This window comes from Sarcophilus harrisii, chromosome 2, assembly GCF_902635505.1.
Source record: "Sarcophilus harrisii chromosome 2, mSarHar1.11, whole genome shotgun sequence".
Classification (NCBI taxonomy): Eukaryota; Metazoa; Chordata; class Mammalia; order Dasyuromorphia; family Dasyuridae; genus Sarcophilus; species Sarcophilus harrisii.
The window spans coordinates 457,838,389-457,861,913 of NC_045427.1; the positions used below are offsets into that span (position 1 = coordinate 457,838,389).

The following is a 23,525-nucleotide window of genomic DNA, read 5'->3' on the forward strand; positions in this document are numbered from 1 at the left end:
ACTGTCCTTACCCATTAACTCTGCCGCGCATATACCCCAAAGAGATCACTGACAAAAAAGGAAAGATCCTATATAAACCAAAATATTTATGTCAGCATTTTTTTATGGTAGCAAAGCAAAAAAGAGATTCTCAAAGAATGGAGAATGGCTCCACAAATTGTGGTACATGGATATAATGCAATATTATTGTACCATAAGAAATGAATAAGATGAACACAAAGCAGCTAAAAAATTATATGAATTAATATAAATTGAAACAATGAAGAGAACAGTATACATATCAGCATGATGTAAATGGAAAGACTAACAATCATTAAAAATATCAAAACTGAATGCTGCAAAAGTGTAAAGTAAAATCTTTAAGAAATGTCACCTAGATTCCACCTATATTCCAGGTCTTTGCTTAGGTTGGCAGAACATTGCTTTTTAAATGTCTTGATACATTTTAATTTTTTATTCTCGTTTTCTTATCCTTTGTTATGAGGTTGGCTCTCTAGGAGAGGTTAGGAAAGAAGTAATGGAGGAAACATGGGTGAAATAAAAACAAAAGATAGAAGAAAATTTCTTTTACAAAGGTAACTAACCCATCTAAGCTTACCTGTGCACACCCAGTCAGAAAATTAATAAATTCTCCTTCTTAATGCAAATCTGTATAGTCAGTTGTTATCCATTCATGTTCAAAGGAAGGAGCCTTACTAAAATAGTAAAGATTAAATTGGGGTATAAATGAATATTAAAGCAATGAATATAACATCACCCACATTCCCAAAAAGAGTGTCATATTCTTCCCAAGCAACCTAGGAATCCAATTCCTTTGAATTCATGACCCTGGTGATAAAATTATGGAATCAATTTGCATTCAAAGTGCAATTGTTCCTGACTGTTCTAACACCTCACTTCAGTGAAGGTCCAAGTCTGTGTCTCAAATAACCTGTTTCTTTTGTTCCTATCTTCTGGTGAATGGATAGTCTGCAACCTCTATTTTTCTCCCTAGTTCTTAGCATCTGGATCATGTCATCACCATCTTTTTCAGGAATTTATTCCCCTTTCCCATAACAGTGGTCCTCCATAACCTTTGTGAAAAACATTTCTGATCATTTCACTGAGAAAAGGCAGGAGTCATCTTCTTCATCTTTAGTGAGAAGAAAAATGTCTCATCTCTCTACCCTTGGATATGATAGATATCTCCCTTATTTTGAGAACAAAATACCGTGAGGGGAAGTAGAAAAAAGGATGAAGATATACAAAAGATGCCTCCTTGCTCCAAGTCATAGACTGTACCCTCACATCTTTTTCATTGATGCTATTATCTAGACATGTCTATACTTATAAAACAATGATGAAAGCTGGAATGGAAGGTTTTTTTCTATCCAATGCAATCATGTCCCATGTCTGGGATTCAGTTTCAAAAGGAGGTTGGGGTGGAGCAGAAAGGAAATAAGGGAGGAAAAAAAATTCAAAGAAAGGAGCCATTTGAGAAAGTGAAGAAAACATTCTAAACTTCACAACTGTGCTAATCCCCAAATAGCCTCTTGGTCAAACCTGCTGTCAGGTGTAGAAAGGAATGGGAAACATTGACTAGGCTCACAGGCTTCATAGGGTTTTCCTCTTCCTTCTGACTTAACCTAACTGCTTTATTCATTTTTTTATTCAAACTGTCTATTATTAATTCAATAAATAGATATTAAGATAGGTATGGGGGATATAAGCTCAAAAATAAAAAATTTCTTGTCCTCAAAGCATTTACATTCTATTGGGTGGGGAAAGGAGTTGTTATACCATGTATACATATATAATTCAATGCAAAATACGTAGAAAGTGATTTTAAGGATGAAAACATCAAACGAAGGGGGCCAGGAAATCTCTAAGGATGGAGAGTGTTCATCTGGGATATCTTAACCTTTATTCTTTGTATTTGATTTACCTTACCCTCTTTGCCTGATTCTTCCTAATATCCTTTTTAAAGACCTTGTTTCTGTATCCTTCTTCCAAAGGACTAAATTTCTGAAAAGCCTTTCTCATTTAACTGTGGAAACTTAAATTCTTAGCAATTAAACAAAATGAATTTTCACCATTGCCATGTTGACCTTTTCTCAACATGGCAGCATCCTTTAATAGAACAGACATAGCTTCATTTTCATTAAATCAGACGCCATCTTTATATGGACTTTCCTTGGGGTTGAATTCCTTTAGGATGGGGGTTTAGACCAGAGAAGAAGTAAATTGATTTGAGGAAGTTGTCTCTAGTGTGGGAAAGCCAATGTCCCTGTAGAGCTCAGAAGAAAGGGAGAGAGATTTCAGTGATTCGAGTCTCCTTGGAAACTCAAAGGGGTGGAGACACACAAGAGCACAGCTCAGCTGAAGGGTTAATTACCAGGGTCCCAAGTTCGGGGAGATTAACCAAACAAATGGAGTGGGATGGTCAGAAAGGGAGAGTTTAGCTCCTGGGAACAAATCACTCATGTCAGGGATAATGTATACTGGTTACTGCTTCTGTCTGGGCCTTCTTTGTGTAATATTTCTATTCTTCATCTTTATTGCCCAGATTGGTTTTCATAAATCTTAAGAGTAGAACATGAAATTCATACTCCTAGAAATGGAAGATATAGGGGGGAAAATTCATGTGGCTGATACCTTTAGACCTTCTAGTTAATGTCTACACAATTAATATCTGGTATCAATGGAAAAAATCCATTTAATAGATCATTTGATATGTAAGAAAAATAAGTTGGTTAAATGGTTGAATTTTCATTTTTCAAAACTGTTAGTACAATGTGGACACAGTATGTATATAGAGAAGGGTGTCAGGAGAAGATTTCATTTTCCTCCTCTATATAATTAGGGGCTCTGACTAGTTGATGTCTTAAGCTCCCTTCCAACTCTGATATTCTATGGTTCAACGATTCTATGTTGGCATAGAAGAAAGCTATGGACAACTAGGTAAAAAAGAATTCAAAATTCCTATTTATGCTATATTCCAAATGACATCCACAGAGGGGGATTAGGAAATGATATTTAGAACAATTGAAGTAAAATTGTATTTATTATCTAACAGGCTAATCAGTGTCTATAGAGAAGATTATTCTGAATTACCTGGGTAGGCTAACTACACTGAATCAGTTTATTACTTACTTTACATGTATCATGTAAATTTGGCCCCTGATTATAAAAACAGGCAGTATGAGTTATTACTAGCTAGCTTCAGGAATAATGAAGTGCCTCAGTTTCCTCATGTAGACAAGATAGTCATTAGTACCTTTGTTTCTTGAAGATATACTAACATTTGTGTCATATTAGGATAGATTTAGAACTGGAAGGGAACTTGGAAGCCTTTAAGTCCAATCTCGTCATATAATAGGCAAAGAAAGTGAGGCACAGATAAATTAAGGGGATGTTCCAAGGTCTTAAGTGCCTAAAGTAAGATTTGAATCCTTCCTGATTTCAATTTTAGTATCCTATTCTTTGTTATGGCAGCTAGGTAGTGTAGTGGATGGAACTGGACCCAGAGTCAGAAAGACTCCTTTTGATAAATTCAAATCTGCCATCAGATATTTATTATCTGTGTGACCTTGGGCAAGTCACTTAATCCTGTTTGCATCATTTTCCTCATCTATAAATGACCCAGAGAAAGAAATGGCCAATATGCCAGTATCTCTGCCAAGAAAACCCCAAAATTGGGTCATGAAAGTCACACAGGACTGAAAGTGACTGAACAATTCTTTATGTCATGTCATCTCATATATAAAATTTGAATGCCTTTCTAGTAAGAATTTTTATTTTGTATTTGCTTCCTTGGTGACCGGAGCATAGTAGGTCTGATCAATGTTTATTAATTGATTGATTGATGTCATGTCTTAAGGCTTAACAAGAACATTAATTCCAACAACTTTGTGAAATAGTATAAATATTAGTCTCCATTTTCCAGGCACAGAAATGGGGCTCTGAGTAAGTAAGTGATCACTTTGTGTGTCACTTTGCTAGTAAGTATCTTAGGAGGTCTCCTGATGCCAAGTCTAGCCTATATTCCACAAGGTTACTTTGTGTTTAATGTGCAGAATAAAGATGTATACATCAAATTTTTGATTTTCTTGAAGAAAGGCATTGTATCAAAGACAATTACTTTGGAATCCTAAAACTGGAAAGAGAATCATCAGAGAGATTATTTGTTCAGACCTCCATATTCAGGTTAGTTAATATTTAAACAAGAGTGTCTATTTTCATTTTGGTGACATCTAATGATAATCTCTCCCTTCAACCCAATAATCCTTTCCACTTACTTGTATTGATGGTCAAAAGTTCTTTCTTTCATGTTGCCACATTTTCTTCTGTTTTGATTTAAGCGCATTTCCTCTCATTTTAATCTCTGTGAACATGCAGAAAAAATGCTCCATTTAGATTTAAAGACATCAATATGTTTCTATCATTATAATGCCCTAGCAATTATAGCCCAGATGTCATGAGATCATATATTTAGAACTAGAAGAGACCCTAGAGTCCATCTAGCACAACCTTTTAATATGATTAGCATTTCCCAAAAGGAGTTTCTTCCCACCCCATCCTATTCCAGCCCTATCTACAACAGAGGAAGGTCCAAGCCCTTTCTTCTTCCCTAATCCTTAAGGTTTGTCATTGACTTCCCTATGGGAGATTTCTGGTCACCTAAAGGCATAAAAAATCCCAGTCACAAGTGGCTGGGTCCCTTTAGACTTGGTGGATTTCAGAAGACCATAAGTTACCATGTCCTTCACCATATCCTGCCTTCATGTTCAGACACATTTTCAAAAAAGATAAGTGGCACTATGTCTTTGTTGTGTTTTTTTACCCTATTAAGGCAAAGTAACCACCTTTTGTTATTATTTTAGTGATTTTTGAGTGTCACTTTGCCTCATTGTTAAACCTTAACTAAGAGAATGCTGGAATTAGAGCTACTCTCAACAAACCTCTTCATTTTATAGATGAGGAAATACAGTCATAAAGCTTGAGTAAAAAGCAGAGGTAGGACTTGAAACCAAGTCCTCTGATCCATCTAACAAGCTTTTTGCTGTAACATGCTGCCTCTGTCAGCCTCAATTGTCACCCCCTTTACTACCTCAAGTCCATGACCCTGGACCTTCTGGATTTCTTCTCCAGTTTGCTCTACTAATTATGGCATATATGATGGAAATACATAGAAATAGTATTTCAATCTAAAATTGTTTATTACAAATCAATCAAGGAGACTTGGTGGAGTAAAAAAGCACTCAGCCAACTCTTCCAACACTCCCCTCCAAATATCTTTAAATTAATACCCCAAATGGAATTTTGAAGTGTCAGGTTAGAGTGAGACATTTTTCTAGCCCAAGATAACTTGGGAGGTCAAAAAAAGAGACATATGACAAGGGAAATAAGATGACCAAAAGTCCACTTGGCTGAAACACCAAGTGGGACTAGGTAGTAGTAACAGGAGTAGCAGCTTTGGAAGCTCTCAAGTCAGAAATATTAATAAGGGCATCTAACAACTGGTCAGAAGGATTACAGGATACCCCAATGCTAGCAGGATCATATACTGTTTGACAGCTTCACTGTCTACAGCAACTTCTTGGTCATAATTCAAGAGCAGAGCAGAGTACTCTCAGTCAAAAAGTGGGAAGCCTGAGGGGCAGCTATTTAGAAACTCCACTGCCTATACCTACTTCTGGGTCATAGTTCAAAGGCAAAGAGGAAAACTTTTCAGTCAAGGAGTAAAAGTCTTGATGGGTAGTATCAATTTTGATCCCAAAAGATCAGGGATCTGAGAAACAGTATTATTTGTAGTCTCAAGGGAGGAGAGACCATGAGGAACAGTATCAATCTCATGGAAGCAAAGGTTCTTCCTGGTAAAAATCAGAAAGCAGACCAAGAAAGCAATGACCATACTCTCCCTAAATCATATCACCTGGGAATAACCAAAAACTTCCAAATCCCTAAAACTAGGTATGAAAAATTTAGTACAAAAAACTCTAATGTTTGAGGAAGATCATGTCCCTACTATTATGTGAAGAGGGCTCAACATTAATATAAAGCTATAAATCAAGAAATAAAGTGGAAAAATGAGCAAACAACAAAAAAAGAATCTGACTATAAAAAAATTTTATAGTGACAAAAATAATCAAGACACAAACTAAGAAGAAATCAATGAAGTAAAACATCCATAAACAAAGCCTTAAAGAAAATTGTGAATAGGATACAAGCCTAACAAGAATCACTGGAAGAACTTTAAAAATATTTTTTTTAAATCAAATAAAAATGGTAGAGGAAAAATTAGATAAAAAATGAAAACAACGAAAGAAAATCATGAAAAGACAATTAAAAGCTTGATAAAGATTACACACACACACACACACACACACACAAAATACTAAAGAAAGTAACACCTTATAAAACAGAATTGGCCAAATATGAAAAGAAATATAAAAACTCACCAAAAAATTTCTTCATACTACTGTGCTATAATAAATTATGAACTCTTAAGATGCTCTTAGAAAAACCTGGAAATACTTACATGAACTAATGCAAAATAAAATGAACAGAATTGGGAGAATATTGTATATGGTAATAGCAATTTTTATGATAATATGCTATGAAAAACTTAGTTATTCTCAACAATACTATGATCCAAGAAACTTCTGAAAGATATATGATGAAAGGTGCTCTCCATCTCCAGAGAAAGAACTGGTAAAGCTTGATTGCAGATCAAAGACACTTTTTCTTTACTTTATTTTTCTTGGGGGTCTTTTTTGGTCTGTTTTCTTTCACAGCATGACTTACTTGGAAATGTGTTTTGCATGACTACACATGTATGAGCTATGTCAAATTATTTGATTTCTGAATGGGGGAGAGGAAAGATAGAGAGATAATTTGCAACTCAAAACTTGAAAAAAAGTTTAAATTGTTTTTTCATGTAATTGGAAAAAATAAAATATTAAATTATTAAAACTAATTCCCTAAAAATCAGAACTAGGCAAGTAAAAGCTGATGACTCTGTGAGATATCAAAAAATAATAAAAATAAAGTCCAAAAAAAATGAAAAAATAAAAAGAAATATAAAATATCTCATTGGAAAAATAACTGATCTGGAAAACAGATCAAGGAGAAATTTTTAAGAATAAGTAGATTACCTAAAAGCCAAGATCAAAAAAAAAAAATCTAAACATTATATCTTAAAAAATTATCCAGGAAAACTGATCCAGTTAATACTAAGATCTGGTTTTATGGGTAAAATAGTAAAATTGATAAAATTGGTTAATTTTTAAAAAGAAAGAAAGAAGAAAATCAAATTACTACTATCAAAAATGAGAAGCATGCATGTCCCACCAATGAAGATGAAATGAAAACAATTATTTTGCTCATTTATATGCCAGTTGAACTGACAATCTAAGTGAAATGGATAAATATTTACAAAAATATAAGCTGCCTAGACTAATAGAAGAGGAAATATGACACTTAAATATCTTTATTTTAGAAAAGAAATTGAACAAATTATGGACTCCCAAAGAAAATATCCTCAGCATCAGATGGATTGACACATAAATTCTACCAAACCTTTAAGGAACAATTAATTCCAATACCATCCAGGGGTCCTCAAAGTACGGCCCGTGGGCCAGATGCAGCAGCTGAGGACGTTTATCCCTCTCACCCAGGGCCATGAAGTTTCTTTATTTAAAGGCCCACAAAACAAAGTTTTTGTTTTTACTATAGTGCGGCCCTCCAACAGTCTGAGGGACAGTGAACTGGCCCACTATTTAAAAAGTTTGAGGACCCCTAATATAAACTATTTGAAAAATAAGTAAAGAAATGCCATCAAATTTCTTTTATGACACAAATAAGGTTTTGATACCTAAACCATCAAAAGCAAAAGAAAGAAAATGATAATATCAACTCCTTAATGATTATTGATGCAAAAAGTTTAAATAAAATGCTAGCAAAGAAATTATAGCAATATATTACAAAGATCAAACATCATGAAGAGATAGGACTTAACAGGAATGCAGGGCTGGTTCAACAGTAAGAAAACCATCCACATAATTGCCCATATCAATAACAAAGCCAACAAAAATTATATGATTATATCAATGGATACAAAAACTCCAGAAAGCATAAAAATTGATGAAGCTTTTTTTTTAATGGATAAGTCATATCTATCTAAAATCAAGACACAGCATTATCTTTAATGGGGATAAATAAATAAACTCTTCCTAATAAGATCTGGAGTGAAGTAAGGATTTCCATTATCATTCAATGCTGCACTAGAAATGTTAGCAATAACAATTTCAAAAGGAATTGAAGAAATAAAAATAGAAAATAAGTACAAAACTATCACTCTTTGCAAATGATATGATAGCATATACAAAAAATCAACTAAAAATAATTAACAACTTTAACAAATTGCAGGATACGAAATAAATACACCCAGAAATCACTCATATGCAACACACTTCAAACAAATGAAGGCAGATCAAAACTGGAAAAAATATTAATTGCTCTTGGTTAGGCTGAGCCAATATAATAAAAATGACAATTCTACCTAAGTTCATTTACTTATTTGGTGCCATACTAATCAAATTACAAAAGAATAATTTTATAGCACTAGAAAAATAGTAACAAAATTCATCTGGAAGAACAAAAGTGTAAGAATATTAATGGAAAAAACCGTGAATGAAGTTAGCCTATCAGTACCAGATCTCAAACTGTATTACAAAGCAATAATCATCAAAACAGTCTGGTATTGGCTAAAAAATAGAAAATTGGATCAGTGAAATAAACGAGGTACACAAGGCAATAGTAAAAGACCATAGTATTTTAGTGTTTTGGTAAGTCCAAAGATCCAAGTTTTTAGCTTAGGAATTTAACATTTGACAAATATTTCTGGGGAAACTGGAAAGCAATTCAGCAGAAACTAGGATTATATCAAAATTTCATACCTATTTAAGGTCAATATGCATAAATGATTTAAACATGAAGGATGATATTATAAGTAAATTTGGGGATCATGGAAAATATACTTGTCAAATTTATGGATGAGGGAAGAGTTTAGGATAAAACTAGAGATAGAAAGGAAAACTAAAAGTTAAATAAATATTTTTGATTACATGAAATTGAAAAGTTTTCATACAAACAAAACTAATGCAGCCAAAATTATAAGGAAAATAGAAAGTAGGGGAAAATATTTACAGCAAGTTTCTCTGATAAAGACCACATTTCATATATATATGGAACTGAGATAAATTTATAAAAATAAGAGCTATTCACTTGTTGAGAAATCATCAACACATATGAACAAGAAGTTTTCGGAAGAAATAAAAGCTATCAATAATAACATGAAAAAATACTCTAAATCTGCTAATTAGAGACCTTCAAATAAGAACAATTCTGAGATACAACTTCTAACCATTAGATTGGCTAATATGACAGGAAAGATAGAAGACAAATGCTATAGGGGATGTTGGAAAAATGCACTGTTGGAACTATGGACTTGTCCAACCATTCTGGAAAACAACTTGAAATTACGCCCAAAGGATTATAATTTGTATCTACCCTTTGAACCATTAGTTACTCAGCAATATTACTCCTAGGTCTGCATTCCAAAAAGATCAAAGAAAAGGGGAAAGGAACATTACTTACAGAAATATATATATATATATATATATATATATATATATATATATATAACAGCTCTGTTTGTGGTGGGAAAGAAGTGGAAATTGAGGGGATTTCTGCTATTTGAGGAATTGCTGTACAAGTTGCTGTATATGTGATAGAATAGTGTGCTGTAAGAAATGATGAGAAGGATGGTTCTAGAAAAACTTTACAAGACTTACATGAACAGTGATAAATTGTAGTGAGAAAAACAAGAGAACATTGTACCCGGTAACAGCAATGTTGCCAGAATGATCAATTGCAAAAGACTGGAGTACTCTTATCAAGATAATGATCTGAGAAAATTGCAAAGGACTGATGATAATAAAGGAAAAAAGAAGAAATGCTATTCACCACCAGAGAGAGAATTGACGAAGTCTTGAAGCAAAGTGAAGCATATGTTTAAAAACTTTATTTTAATTATCTTATTTTGTTTGTTTTCTTTTATTATAGGCTAATATGAAAATATGCTTCACATGACCTTATATATACAATTGAAATTAAATGGTTTGCCTTCTCAAGAAAGAGGGGTGAGACACAGAAAGAGAATTTGGAATCCAATTTTTATAATGATTGCTAAAAAAATTATATAAAATTGGGAAATATTTAATGAAATAGATTTTTTTAAAAAGAGAAGTAATACAAATCTACCAATAAGCATTCATCAAGTGCCTACTATGTGTCAGGCATTGTACTAAGCAGTAGGGATATAAAAAGACTTAAAAGAAAGACACTAATATGGGAAAACTGGAATGCTAATACATTGTTGGTGGAATTGTGAACTCATCTAAGCATTCTGGAGAGCAATTTGGAACTATGCTCAAAAATTTGTGCATACTCTTTGATCCAGCAGTGTTTCTACTGGGCTTATAAGACCAAGGAGATCTTAAATGAAGGAACGGGACCCACATGTGCAAAAATGTTGGTGGCAGCTCTTTTTGTAGGAGCAAGAAACTGAGTGGATGTCCATCAATTGGAGAATGGTTTAATATGTTATGGCATATGAATGCTATGGAATATTATTGTTCTATAAGAAATAATCAGTAGAATTTTTTCAGAGAGGTCTGGAGAGACTTACATGAACGTTAAGTGAAACGAGCAGAACCAGGAGATCATTGTACACAGTAACAACAAGATTATACGATTATCAATTCTGATGAATGTAGCTCTTTCCAATAATGAGATGACTAATGCCAATTCCAATGCTCTTGTGATGAAGAGGGCCATCTACACCCAGAGAGAGGACTGTGGGAACTGAGTGTAGAATACAACATAGCATTTTCACGTCTTTTGCTGTAGTTTGCTCGAATTATATTTTCTTTCTCATTTTTTTCTTTTTTGATCTGATTTTTCTTGTGCAGCAAAATAATTGTATAAATATATGTGCCTATATTGGATTAAAAAAAAAGATAGACCCTACTCTCAAAGATCTTACAATCTAGTGGGCTAAACAACAGGCAAGCTAATGTATACAAAGCGAATTATAGTAAGGATAAAGAAGAGATAATTTTAAAAGGGAAGGAACTAGAATTAAAAGGGTTGTAGAAGGTAAGATTTTCAATGGAATTTAAAAGAAATCAGGGAGGTCAGTAAAGGAGTTGAAGATAGCAAGGTCACTTTAGGTATGAGGACGGCCAGAGCAAATTCCCCAGGGCCAAGGGATGATTATCTGATAAAAATAGATCTCACTTTTAATATACTTTTTAAAGTTTGCAAAACTGTCCCTTTACTTACACTATTCCAATGGAGCTCCATAACAGACCTGTGTGACAAGTACTAATATTACCTTCCTTTTTCCTTTTCTCAATAAATATGGCCATATCCAAAGAGAAGGCCCATGAAGAAAAAAAGCAAGTTTTCTCTATCCTTTCTTTTGTCTTTCTAACCCTAGCCTTAGAATCCCTCACATAGTAATTCTGACCTATTGTTAAGTGACTCCATTGTTCATTCATTGATAGAAAAGATGCTGCCATTAGCTCTGCTGAAAAACTTTCTTTTTCTAGTAACCTTTGAAATCGCCACTTGGAACACCCTCAAATTCAGGATCATCCTGTCCCTTAATATGGTTTAATTCAATTTAATTCAGGTCAATTCAACAAACATTAGGGTTTCTGCTGAATTCAAAGCCTTGTGTTAGGCACTGAAGGTGAAGCAAAGTTTACAGTCTCATAAGGGAATAAGACATAGATAACTTTAATATGTACTATCACAGAAGAAATACATTAGAGAGGCTCAAACAACTGGAGGCCTGAGAGGGAGAATCAGGGATGTTTTGAATCAATCCTAAACTGAAATAGACCTCTCAGCAAGCCCTTTCTCAGGGCCTACTTTCAGGGACACCTGGAATGACTATTTTTTCAAAAAAGTACAAACCCAAATTAATAGAATAATTTCAGTTAGACTGGACAATCTCTGAAGGGCCCTCAGACTCTCAGGTTTTTCAACACCACCTCAGTGGCCCTGAGGCTGAACATGTGTCCAATTCAATAAATTCATAAACATCAGGCAGCCATGTGTTTGGAATCTCTGCCATTGAGTATAGAGCTACAATGGCTGATGGTTCATACCGGGTATCCCTCATCTCGAAGCCTTCAAGTGCCAAGCAACACAATGCTATGTCAGGTAGGATGAGGGGGATCATTTCAGGCAAACAGTAATAGCAGGGTATCTGGGTACAATGTTTTTCAAACATTGACTCTGGGCCCTAGCTTCCAAACGATGGAAACAGGACAGGAAGAAAGAACAGGACAAACGCCATTTCTATAGATAAGTGCATTAAATGATCTCTGATCCAGAGAGTGAAGGGGCTTCATTTATGTTCCATGTGAGGGTAAAAAGCAACAATTAGCAAACACAAGGCTCAAAACTTTCTTCCCTAGAGAGGAACTGCCACTTTTAGTGAAACCAATATTTTCTTTGTTTCTAAAGAAATACAGTGGATGTACAGAAAACAGTGTAATATTAAAAGTCGGGAGAGAATGAATCAGAACAATATATACTTTGTGGAAAGTTCTATTTCCTGCTTGGGGGAGGGGGTGATGGGGGTGCTTCATGCAGTTTTCCTTTTTGGGTAGGAAACATCCTGAAATGGTTAAACAATGGGAAGAAGACAGTTGCATGATAATGGTGCCACCCATTTGCTTCCAGTAGAACTCTTTCAAGAAATTACCTCAGACAAGCAGCTCTATATACTCAAATCAATTGTTTAAGATAAATTCAGCCCAAAGAACAGGGAGGAAGAAGAGCTATACTCTGCAACACTGCTGCCATCACTCAGATATTATAAAAGGATAAGATTTGAGCTGAGGAAAAGTTCACATGTGGTACATTCTCCATGAACAGCAAGTGTGCTTTCTGGTAGTTTTGTAAATTAACTTCTAATTCTTGTTAATGAAGAGCTAAACTGGTTTTTAATCTGACAAAGTAGAGCAAATGCTCTCAGCACCCTCTAAATTTCAATGCCCTAAGTCAAAACTCTCCTACCCCACTTTGGTTATAGCTCTGATTTTCAATCCTATTGACAAATTCAGGAGTTTCATGATATTATTCACCTTAGCAATTTTTAGGTGAAAAATTGAATAAATTAGATAAACATGTATTGTGTGTCTACTATATATGGAAACCTTTGCCAGTCATCATATATAGTCCCTTTTTTTCATTTACAATCTAGTAGGAGAACTCAAAGTTACTAAAATCATAGTCACTGGATCTCAGAGCTATAAGGATCTTTCATTTTATTTATTTAAAAATGGAACTAATTCATTAAATGGTTAGACTAGACTAAAATTAAAATCTCCCCAACCTGAACTGTTTCCATTACTTTTAAGCATATGGAAAGGATCAGGGAAGAAAGGACACAATTTCTTGATTCTTCTTTGTTATTTTTTTTGTTAGCAATAGGGCCACATGTGAGATCTTTGTTGCAAATCATCAGGGATGCTCTTTGAGAATTAGAGGAAGGAAGGAAGGAAGGAAGGAAGGAAGGAAGGAAGGAAGGAAGGAAGGAAGAGAGAAAGAGAGAGAAAGAGAAAGAAAGAGAGAGAAAGAAAAGAGAGAGAAAGAGAGAAAGAGAAAGAAAAAGAAAGAAAGAAAGAAAGAAAGAAAGAAAGAAAGAAAGAAAGAAAGAAAGAAAGAAAGAGAAAGAAAGATTTGAATTGGATAATCTTTTCTATCTCTTCTACCTCCGTCCTTCTACGGTTCTAACAACAGATTCCCTTCCAGACATTGTTGTTACAGGGTGGTAGCTGATGCAGTAGACCAAAATTTACACTATTTTGTACTGCCTCTGACTAAGGACAAACTCAGCATGATAATTAACAGATCAAAGAAGCTTCTTTTGGGAATTGACAGTATCTTTTTAAAGGAACAGTTACTAAAAGAGGTCAGACTTGGAGAACCAGTGAAAAAAAAAAGTTAGCTCTCTTTTGAAAGCCCCCTGAGGACTTCAGAGGAGATGTTTATTACACTACCAAATTTGATAAATAATCCTCACTTCTACCAATGACAGCTCAATATCAGCATTAGAGAAATGAAAAGATTTGTTAGCATTTAGTGCTCTTTTGTTAATAATTTTTTCTGTCATTTCAGTCATTTTGACTCTTTGTAATCCTATTTGGGGTTTTCTTGGTAAGGATAGTATAATCATTTGCTTTTTCCTTCCCCCGTTCACTTTACAAATGAGGAAACTGAGTCAAATGGGGTTAAGTGACTTGCCCAGCATCATACAACTAGTAAGTGTCTTAGATGAGATTTGAACTCAAGAAGATGAGTCTTTCTGATTCCAGGTCCAACACTCCATCCACGGAACAATCTAGCTGCCCTTTTTAATAATAATAGTTCATATGTACATAGCACATTAAGATTTGCAAAGTGTTTTCCATATATTTTCACATCTGGCCCTCATCTTATAGAGGTAGAAACTGAGGCTGAGAAAAGTTAATGATTTGCCCAAGGCCAATAAGGCCTGATTGGAGCTGATCTTTCAGACTCCAAAACCACCCCTCTCTCCCCAGCTACCTGCCACCCCTCAAATGCATCCTCTGAACAAGCATTTCAGAAAACTTGACTGTAAAATGATTTTCTGTACAATGGATCCTATCTTTTTATTGACATTTATCTAATCAAAAATTTGTTATACAAAGTATCACAGGCACAAACACATGAGAGAGAGAGAAGAGAAGAGCAAGAAAGAGAAAGAGACAGAGAGACAGAGACAGAGAGAAAAACACAGAGAGAGAGAAAATATCACCCAAGCGACTGAATTGAAAATTTCTGTTAGAGAAAAGTTTAATATGAGGCTTAAACTAAAATGTGCAACTAATGCTTTTGTAATACATTCTGAAATTTGCAATAGCATTCTAACTCCTAACCTCCTCATCCTTCTCTTGTGTGGGAGAATTCCTCCTATGCCAGTGATTTCTTGTTATGATACTTAATTCCCTAAATTCATTAGTCTCTTCCCTTCAGAATGCTTACAATTTAATAGGGCTAGAATGTAGTGCCAGACTTTTTCATTAAGAACTGCTTTCTGAAACAAAATTCATTTGCCATGACAGGGTACAAAGTCTTTTTTCTAGAACTTGGGTGCTCCAATATAAACTTTCAAATTGGAGCATGCTTGCTTGATAATTTGGTAAATACTTGTTAGTAAATGAACCTTCCTTCCTATTCTGTACTGTCACTTGGGACATTAATCTATTGACCAGAGAGGATAGGGATCCAGCTGAAAAGATTATCCCAGTTAATTTAGATTAAGGTAATAGAGTCTTCTCCTCCCAAGGGTAAAACAGAGACTACTAAGCAATGGCAAATCCCTTACATCCCTATCAGGTTCTGATGAAGAAAAGAATTATCTGTTCAATAAGACATTTTTTTCTAAGGTCTTACACTCCTCTGAAGACTGAACTGTAGCTTGAAATGTTTCATTCCATTGAACAAAGATACATTTAGTGATTACTATATGCAAAGCATGATGCTTCAAATCTATGTCATGGAAGGAATAAACTTTCTTATCTGCATTATCTCTCTGCTTCACAAAATCTAAGATTTCTCTTTTAAACTAGAGGGTTGCATTTAGGGATTGGTATTCAGTGGACATTATTAAAATCCAAAGAAGTCACATTAAAATGCTATGTAAAAGCAAGCCCACTAACATTATTGGTGGAATAGCAAACTAGTCCAACCATTTTGGAAAACTATTTGGAATTGGAATTGCATGTGAAAAGTGACTCAATTATGTATGCCATTTGACTCTGTCTATCTGCTGTTAGGCATATATGCTCCCAAAGAGGTGAAAGATAGAAAGAAAAGTCTCATGTGCACTAAAACATTTATTTGATTTGTGTGTGTGTGTGTGTGTGTGTGTGTGTGTGTGTCTGCAAGAAAATAGAAAACAAAACAGGTGACCATTAGTCGGGGAATTATTAAACAAGTGTGGTATATGAGTGGAGTTTAATATTATTGTGCTATAAGAAACAATAAATAGAAATTCAGAGAAAGATTAAAAACATTTACATGAATTAATGCAGATCAAAGAATCAGAAGAACAATATACACAATGACCATAATAATGTAAGCAAAAACAATACTCAGAGGCAGCTGAGCTCAGATTAATTGCGATGACCAATCTTCATCATGTGAAGATCAGATGATGACAAATAACCCCTTCTTTTTGTAGAGATGTCGGAAGCTCTAGGTGAAGATATGGCATATACTGACAGAAGCAGTTTTTCTGTTGATTGGTTTGGCTTAACTAATTTTCTACCAGAACAATTTGCTACAAGAAGGGGTTCTGTAAAGGGACTATATTGGAAAGTGACTTTGGAGTGTAAAAAATAGGGCATCAATAAAACTTGGGGAAAAAATTCCCAGGGAAGATGTCTTTGTTTAGTATACTTAGTGGACTATCACAGGAAAGAGCTGGCTGTCAATCACACTCAATCTAAGAAATATTTCACATCTTTCTGGGGAAAAATTAGAGAGACAAATGAGTTCTAACCTGAAAATCTTAGCAGGTGTCTCTACAGTCCCCTTACACCCTCATCTATACCATTTTAATGTTGGATATCAATGGCCTTTATCATTCCTAAAGCCATTTCTTTTTTGTAGCTTTTAATCTTGCATATTATTGAATTTATCAATTCATTAGTTCAACATTTCATAAAAGTTTAGAACTAAGAAGAACTTTAGAGAAATAACCTACTCTCCTAATTTTCAGAGGAAGAAACCAAAGTCCAGAAAAATTAAGTCACTTGCTCAACATTACTCAGGTCATAGAGTATACAGATTTCTGTGTTTTTCAAATTAGAAGATCAGGATTCAAAACTGTGGAAAAGTGAGATGGTACAACAGAACAGTGGGCATGGGGTCAGGAGGATACTTCTGAGTTCAAATCTGGCATCAGATACTTACTAGCTATGTGACCCTGGGCAAGTCACTTCATCCTGTTTGCCTCAGTTCCTCATCTGTACAATGAGCTGAAGAAGAAAATGGCAAATCACTCCAGTATCTTTGTCAAGAAAACCTCAAATGGGGTCGATGAAATGACAGAACAACAAAATAACAAAACCTGGGGCAATCTACTTAATCTTTCCTTAACCTTTCTTTTCTATTTTCTTTTTCCTTTCACTCTTGTCACAATACCATGCTATGTTCTGAGTTTCAGGAGACTTGATGGTATATGAGATAAGGTCCCTACTGTCTGAACGCTCAAAGTTTAGATGGGAAGATAAGATTCATGAATATAAAAATGTTAATAATACTTTAATATAAGTATTATCGCAAAAAAAATAAGATTGTTCAGCATAGTGGAGTGGAAAGAAGGATGAATTCACAAACAGTAAAACTTGCATTAAAATTGTTTCTCTGACATATACTCTTTGGGTAACTAACCACTAGAATGTAAGCTTCTTGAAGGCAAGGATTATTATTATTTTTTACATACCCAACACTTAGCAAAATGCCAAGCACACAGCAGTTAATAAAGATTTAATAATTAATGGATAGACTGACCATAAACAAATCACTTAACTAATCTTCTAAGTATTAGTTCTTTATTAGAAGGCTAGGTCTAATCACATCTGTATGGTAAGTTCCACAGTTGTTTTTAGGACCAAATTAAAGAAAGTATGTAAAAGTACTTTGCAAACTTCAGAGAGTGCCAATATGTTAAAAGGGTATGTGCAAAGTGTCCTTACAGTGGGCTAGGGAAAGTCAGGTGAAGGAGGGGTCACCATTTGATTCATGATGATTTATGATGTCTCAAAAATACAAAGAGCAGTGGAAAGAACTCTAGACTTGGGAACTAGGAAACTGGGTTTCTGGTTCAAAATGTCAAATTCTGATCAAATTGGATAACATTCATAAAGCACTTAGTATAGTGACCCAGACATAGTACCTACCTTCACTTTTTATTTCCTTCTTCCCCCCCCCCCATTTCTAGGGGAATGCATAATCCTTGCATAATCCTTGGGGGAAAAAGTATTTTTTCTAAGTCTCATTTTATTCATATATAAAATGAGGACATTGAAGCAGAACCCTAAATTTCTCTTTCAGCTCTTTTATGAGGTGTCATGGGAGAGGTGAAACTTGAGCAAACTCTTGATTCATTGATTTAAAGGTAGGAAGGTTTGAAAAAGGTCCTCCTGACTTTAGGTTCAACATTCTATCCAATACAGCAGAAGTATAAAATTCTGATGCAAACAGGAATACAACCCAAATCAATTAAAATAGAATTGAACAAATAAGATAGCTTATCAATATCAAATCTTAAATCGTATTACGAAATGCTAACCATAAAAATAATATGATACTGGTTAAGAAATAAAGTAATGGATCAATAAAATAGATTAGATGCACAACAAATAATTTACTAAAATGGGCAGTATTTGATAAATCCAAAGATCCAAGCTTTGAGGACAAAAATTCACTATTTGACAAAAATTGCTAAGACAACTGGAAAGCAGTTTGGTAAAAATTAGGTATACACCAATATCTCACACCATATACCAAGATAAGGTCAAAAAGAGTGCATGATTTAGAAAATGATATCATAAGCCAATGAGGGGAGCATGGAACCTATCAGATCTATGGGTGAGGGCAGAGTTTATAATAAAATAAGAGAGATCATTATGAGATGCAAAATGAGTAATTTTATAATATTAAATTAAAATGGATTTGCACAAACAAAATCAGTGAAGCCAAGATTAAAATGAAAGCAAAAAACTGGAGAGAATTTTTACAGCAACTTTTTCTTATAAGGGTCTCATTTCTTTTATAGAGAGAATTAAACTAAATTTGTAAAAATATAAGTCATTTCCCAATTGATAAATGAATGACCAAAGGACATGAACAGGCAGTTTTTAGAAGAAATCCAAATTATGAAAAAATGCTCTAAATCACTATTGATAGAGAAATGCAAATTAAAACAATCTGAAGTATCACCTTTTACCTTTCAGATTAGCTATTATAACAGAAAATTAAAATGACATATGTTGAAGGGGATATGGAAAAAATGAGCAAAATAATGTATTGTTAGTGAAGTTGTGAACTGGCTCAAGCATTCTAGAGAGTAATTTAGAACTGTGCCCTTTGGCTCAGCAATATCACTGCTAGGTCTATATCCCAAAGAGATCAAAAAAAGAGAAAAGAAGAAAAATATTAATTGAAGCTCTTTTAGTGGTAGCAAAAGAATTAGAAATTAAAAGGGTGCCCATCAATTGGGGAATGACTGAAAAAGCTGTGGAATAAGATTGTCATGGAATTCCATTTGTTATAAGAAATGTCATGGATGATGATTTCAGAAAAATTTGGAAAGACCTACAGAAACTAGTGCAAAATGGAATGAGAAGAACCAGGTAGAACATGATGCATAGTACTGTACAATGATCAACTGTGAATGACTTAGCTATTGTCAGCAATACAATGATCCAATACAGTTCTGAAGGATTTGTGAAGAAAAATGCTATCCACTCCAGGGCTGATGGAATATGAATGCAGATCAAAACACATTTTTAATATTTTCTTTATATTTATTAAAAAATTTTTATCTGTGTTTTCTTTTAATATATATATATATATATATATATATATATAGCCAATATGGCTAATATGTTTTACACAATTGCATGTGTATAATCTATATCAAATTGATTGCCTTTTCAATGGAGAGGGGGAGGGAAGGTAGGAGAAAAGTTTTTTTAAAAAAAAACTTAAAAATTGATGTTCATGTTTGAAAAGAACCAGTGGCAGTCCTCACTATGTTGTAGTCAAGATATAGTGTGTACAACTGTGGCTGACCAGGCCAAAATCATCTCAGAAGGCTCTACCACAGGTCAAGCACAAATAGTCCATATACATATATCTTAATAAATTAATTAACTTGCCAATTATATATAAACATATTTGTTCAAATGAATAAATATGCATGATTGATTTTCAAACTTTATAGCACTATATAGATTCTTCCAATCATAAGGTTTTGGTTCTAGAGATGGAAAGCATCGCAGAGGTCATCCAGTTCAAATGCATCCTTTTAGAAATGATCAAGACAACTTGTTTAAAGTCCCACAAGTTGTAAGAAAAGTAGATTTGAATGGAGTCATTCTGCCTCCAGTCAGTATTCTTTCCATTATCTACTCCCTAGTTAAAATTAAATAACAATAATAATGTTTATTATTAATCATAGAGAATAGGATTCGATTCAGAAATTTCAAAAAATTTAATTTAAGTGTAAATTTGTCCTTAGTTGAGGGTGAGATGACAAAAATGCACATCACTGACTAAAATATAGTCTTACCATTTAGTGGATGTCCATCTCATGACTATTTACAGATAGCTCACGGTTCCAAACTCCAGGCTTCAGGGATGCAGGTTTATCTCCTCCAAGATGAAATGGTTCTTAAATACAAAGGGCTATCCATGAGATGCTATGAATTACAAGTCATTTCACTCTGTGTACTTGCCTTTCATTTGAAATGAATTTCATATGTTTCATCAATATCTTCCACCATCATTCTTTCAATACCTTTCTTAATCTCATGCTATTCTCTTTCCCATAGAGCTTTCTGATGACATCTTTTCTTTTTTTTTAATTATAGCTTTTTATTTACAAGATATATGCACGGGTAATTTTTCAGCACTGACCCTTACAAAACCTTCTGTTCCAACTTTTCCTCTCCTTCCCCCCACCCCCTCCCCTACATGGCAGGCTAATACATGTTAAATATGTTAAAGTACATGTTAAATACAATATATGTATACATATCCATACAGTTATTTTTGCTGCACAAGAAAAATCAAACTTAAAATAAGGTAAAAATAACCTGAGAAGGAAATCAAAAATGTAAGCAGACAAAAACATAGGGAGTAGAAATTGCTATGTAGTGGTTCACACTCATTTCCCAGAGTTCTTTCGCTGGGTGTAGTTGGTTCAATTCATTATTGAACAAATGGAACTGATTTGGTTCATCCCATTGTTGAAGAGGGCCATGTTCAACTGATGACATCTTTTCAAAGAAACAGGCCACTCAGTATCCATTATTGAATTGACTCAATTGGATAGAAAATGTCACCCATATACATCACCCATGAAAATTTAAAAAACTACTCAGGAACTCTTTACATACTGTGAGTTGTTAGTTCACTCATTTGTGCTTCTCTGTTCATTCAACAAACTTTTATTTATTGCCAATTGTGAAAAAAGGCCTTGGACTTGAAACAAAGGGTGATTCCAAAAGAAATAAGACACAGTCCCTGTCCTTGAGGTCCCCTTCCCCAAACTAAATATTGGACCTCCAGGAACTCAGAGGTTAGCATGGATGATGATGCAAGTGCTGAAAACTACAGTACAATAAGATAAAAGTCTATGAAGAGTCAAAGGCTCAGAAGAGAGAGGGATCAGTTCCAGCTAGGGAGATAAGAAAAAACATCATGGAGCAAGTGGCCTTTACAATAGGCTTTAATGTAGAGGTACATGAATGGGAAACACATAAACAACAGCAAGAAAATAAAAAGATGCATGATACTAGCAACCAGCAGATCTGCCCATCAACCATCCTGTTTATCACCCCCTTGAGTGGGTGGGGGCACTAAATGTTCTTCTTGGCCCCAAACAACTTCTCTTCCTTCAGTGACTTCTCAGAATTCAGAGACCGCCAAACTGGGCTTTATTGGCCCTGAGTGATGGGAGTATTGATCGAACATCTTCATATTGAGTGATATCTTTCTGGGAGGGCTGCACTTTGGATCCACTTTGGAGATACTATCTACAGCCCCCTCCACAGCATGGTCACATTGCTAGGCAACACTAAATAATGTCTGTCCTATGCCGTTTAGTTTTGACGGCTTGCACACTAATGTACTCATCTACTCGTGCGTTTTCTATTTCTTTTTCCTGAGAACACTTAGGACGAATCAGAGAAATGTGTTGGCACGACTTCAGATGTCACTGCGGTTTGCTGCAATCCCTTGAAAGATATGTATTTAAAAAGGAAGGAGGTTTTGCTGGTCCCTGTGTGAGATGACTAATCCTAATTAATCTCTTGGCATTTCTGAAAAAAAAAAAAGAAGCCCATATGGCAAGGCCATATGTGCAGGGTGCCCCCCAAATCTTAGTGACATTTGAAGCTTTAACCACTTAACCTATCTAATAGGAGGCCCCCAAACTTCCTGATTCCTGACTTGGCTTTCTAGGATTAATATATAAGTGACTTCATTTTACAGGGATCTCTAGTATTAAGCAGCCTCCAGAAGAAAGGAGAGATAAAGGGCCCACTCCAGAATTAAGCCTCCATTCCTACAGGCTGTTAAATACACATCCCCAAACCTACAGGCTCTAAATGAAGCCAGAATGCAGTTTGGCAGGAATATTAATTCTGGAGTAGACTTAGACTCTCTCCACTTCCATTCTCCAAAAATCTCACTGAGCAGCTTTGTATTTCTTGTTAACTTATACAACATAGTAATCCTGTTCTAGTTTTCTAGGTAGATAGTTTAGGTCTAGAATATAAGCATTTCAAGACCAAGAATAGTTTTTATTTTTCTATCACCAATTCCTAACACAATGATGTGCACTTGATAATTAAATGTTAAATAATCAATAGTACATTGTTAATAATAAATATTTATCTGTTTGCATTTTTATTTTTCTCCCTGGGTTATTTTTACCTTCCGAATCCAATTCTTTCTGTGCAAGAAAACTGTTCAGTTCTGCACACGTATATTGTATCTAGGATATACTGTGACATATTTAACATGTATAGGGCTGCTTGCCATCTGAGGGAGGGGGCGGACAGAGGGAGGGGAAAAGTCGGAACAGAAGTGAATGCAAGGGATAATGTTGTAAAAAATTACCCAGGAATGGGTTCTGTCAATAAAAAGTTATAATTATGAAACAAGAAATTAAAGCAATAATTAGAGCTAAATAATAATAATAATAAATATTTATAAATTAACATTCTGTTCCAAATACCAGGCTAAAAACTAGAATTACAAAAACAGACAAAATATAGTCTGTACCTTTAAGAAGATCACCATCTAATAGGGAAGACAACAAGCAAACAAATATGTACAAACAAGCTATATTTAGGATACATAGAAAATAATTAATAGAAAGAAGGCACTAATTAAGAGGAATCAAATTGAATACATGGGTGAGAATGATTGGATACATTTTTGCAATGGATCGCACTTTGGATTGAGTGAGAGATTCCTCCCAAATTGATCAATTACTCTTTCTCCAGGCAGGGTACGAAGACTCCCACAGAGTCAGCTGGGCTTTTCTCCAGGAGGTTAGGTCATGGGGCTGGAGGTTCAGGGGCTGGGCCATGAGGAAAAAAAAAAAAGGTTGATAGTGAAGGCTCATTTGGGGATGG

General features: G+C 34.6%; 1 long non-coding RNA gene across 2 annotated transcripts in view; it reads right to left on the reverse strand.

Moving 5' to 3' along the window:
- LOC116421751 overlaps positions 1–4,362 on the reverse strand; it is a 118,475-nt gene extending 114,113 nt beyond the window's left edge. For both annotated transcript variants that reach the window (XR_004232259.1, XR_004232258.1), the window contains exon 1: positions 4,278–4,362. This is a non-coding gene — a long non-coding RNA (uncharacterized LOC116421751). The remainder of the gene's footprint in view (positions 1–4,277) is intronic.
- Positions 4,363–23,525: the final 19,163 nt, after the last annotated feature.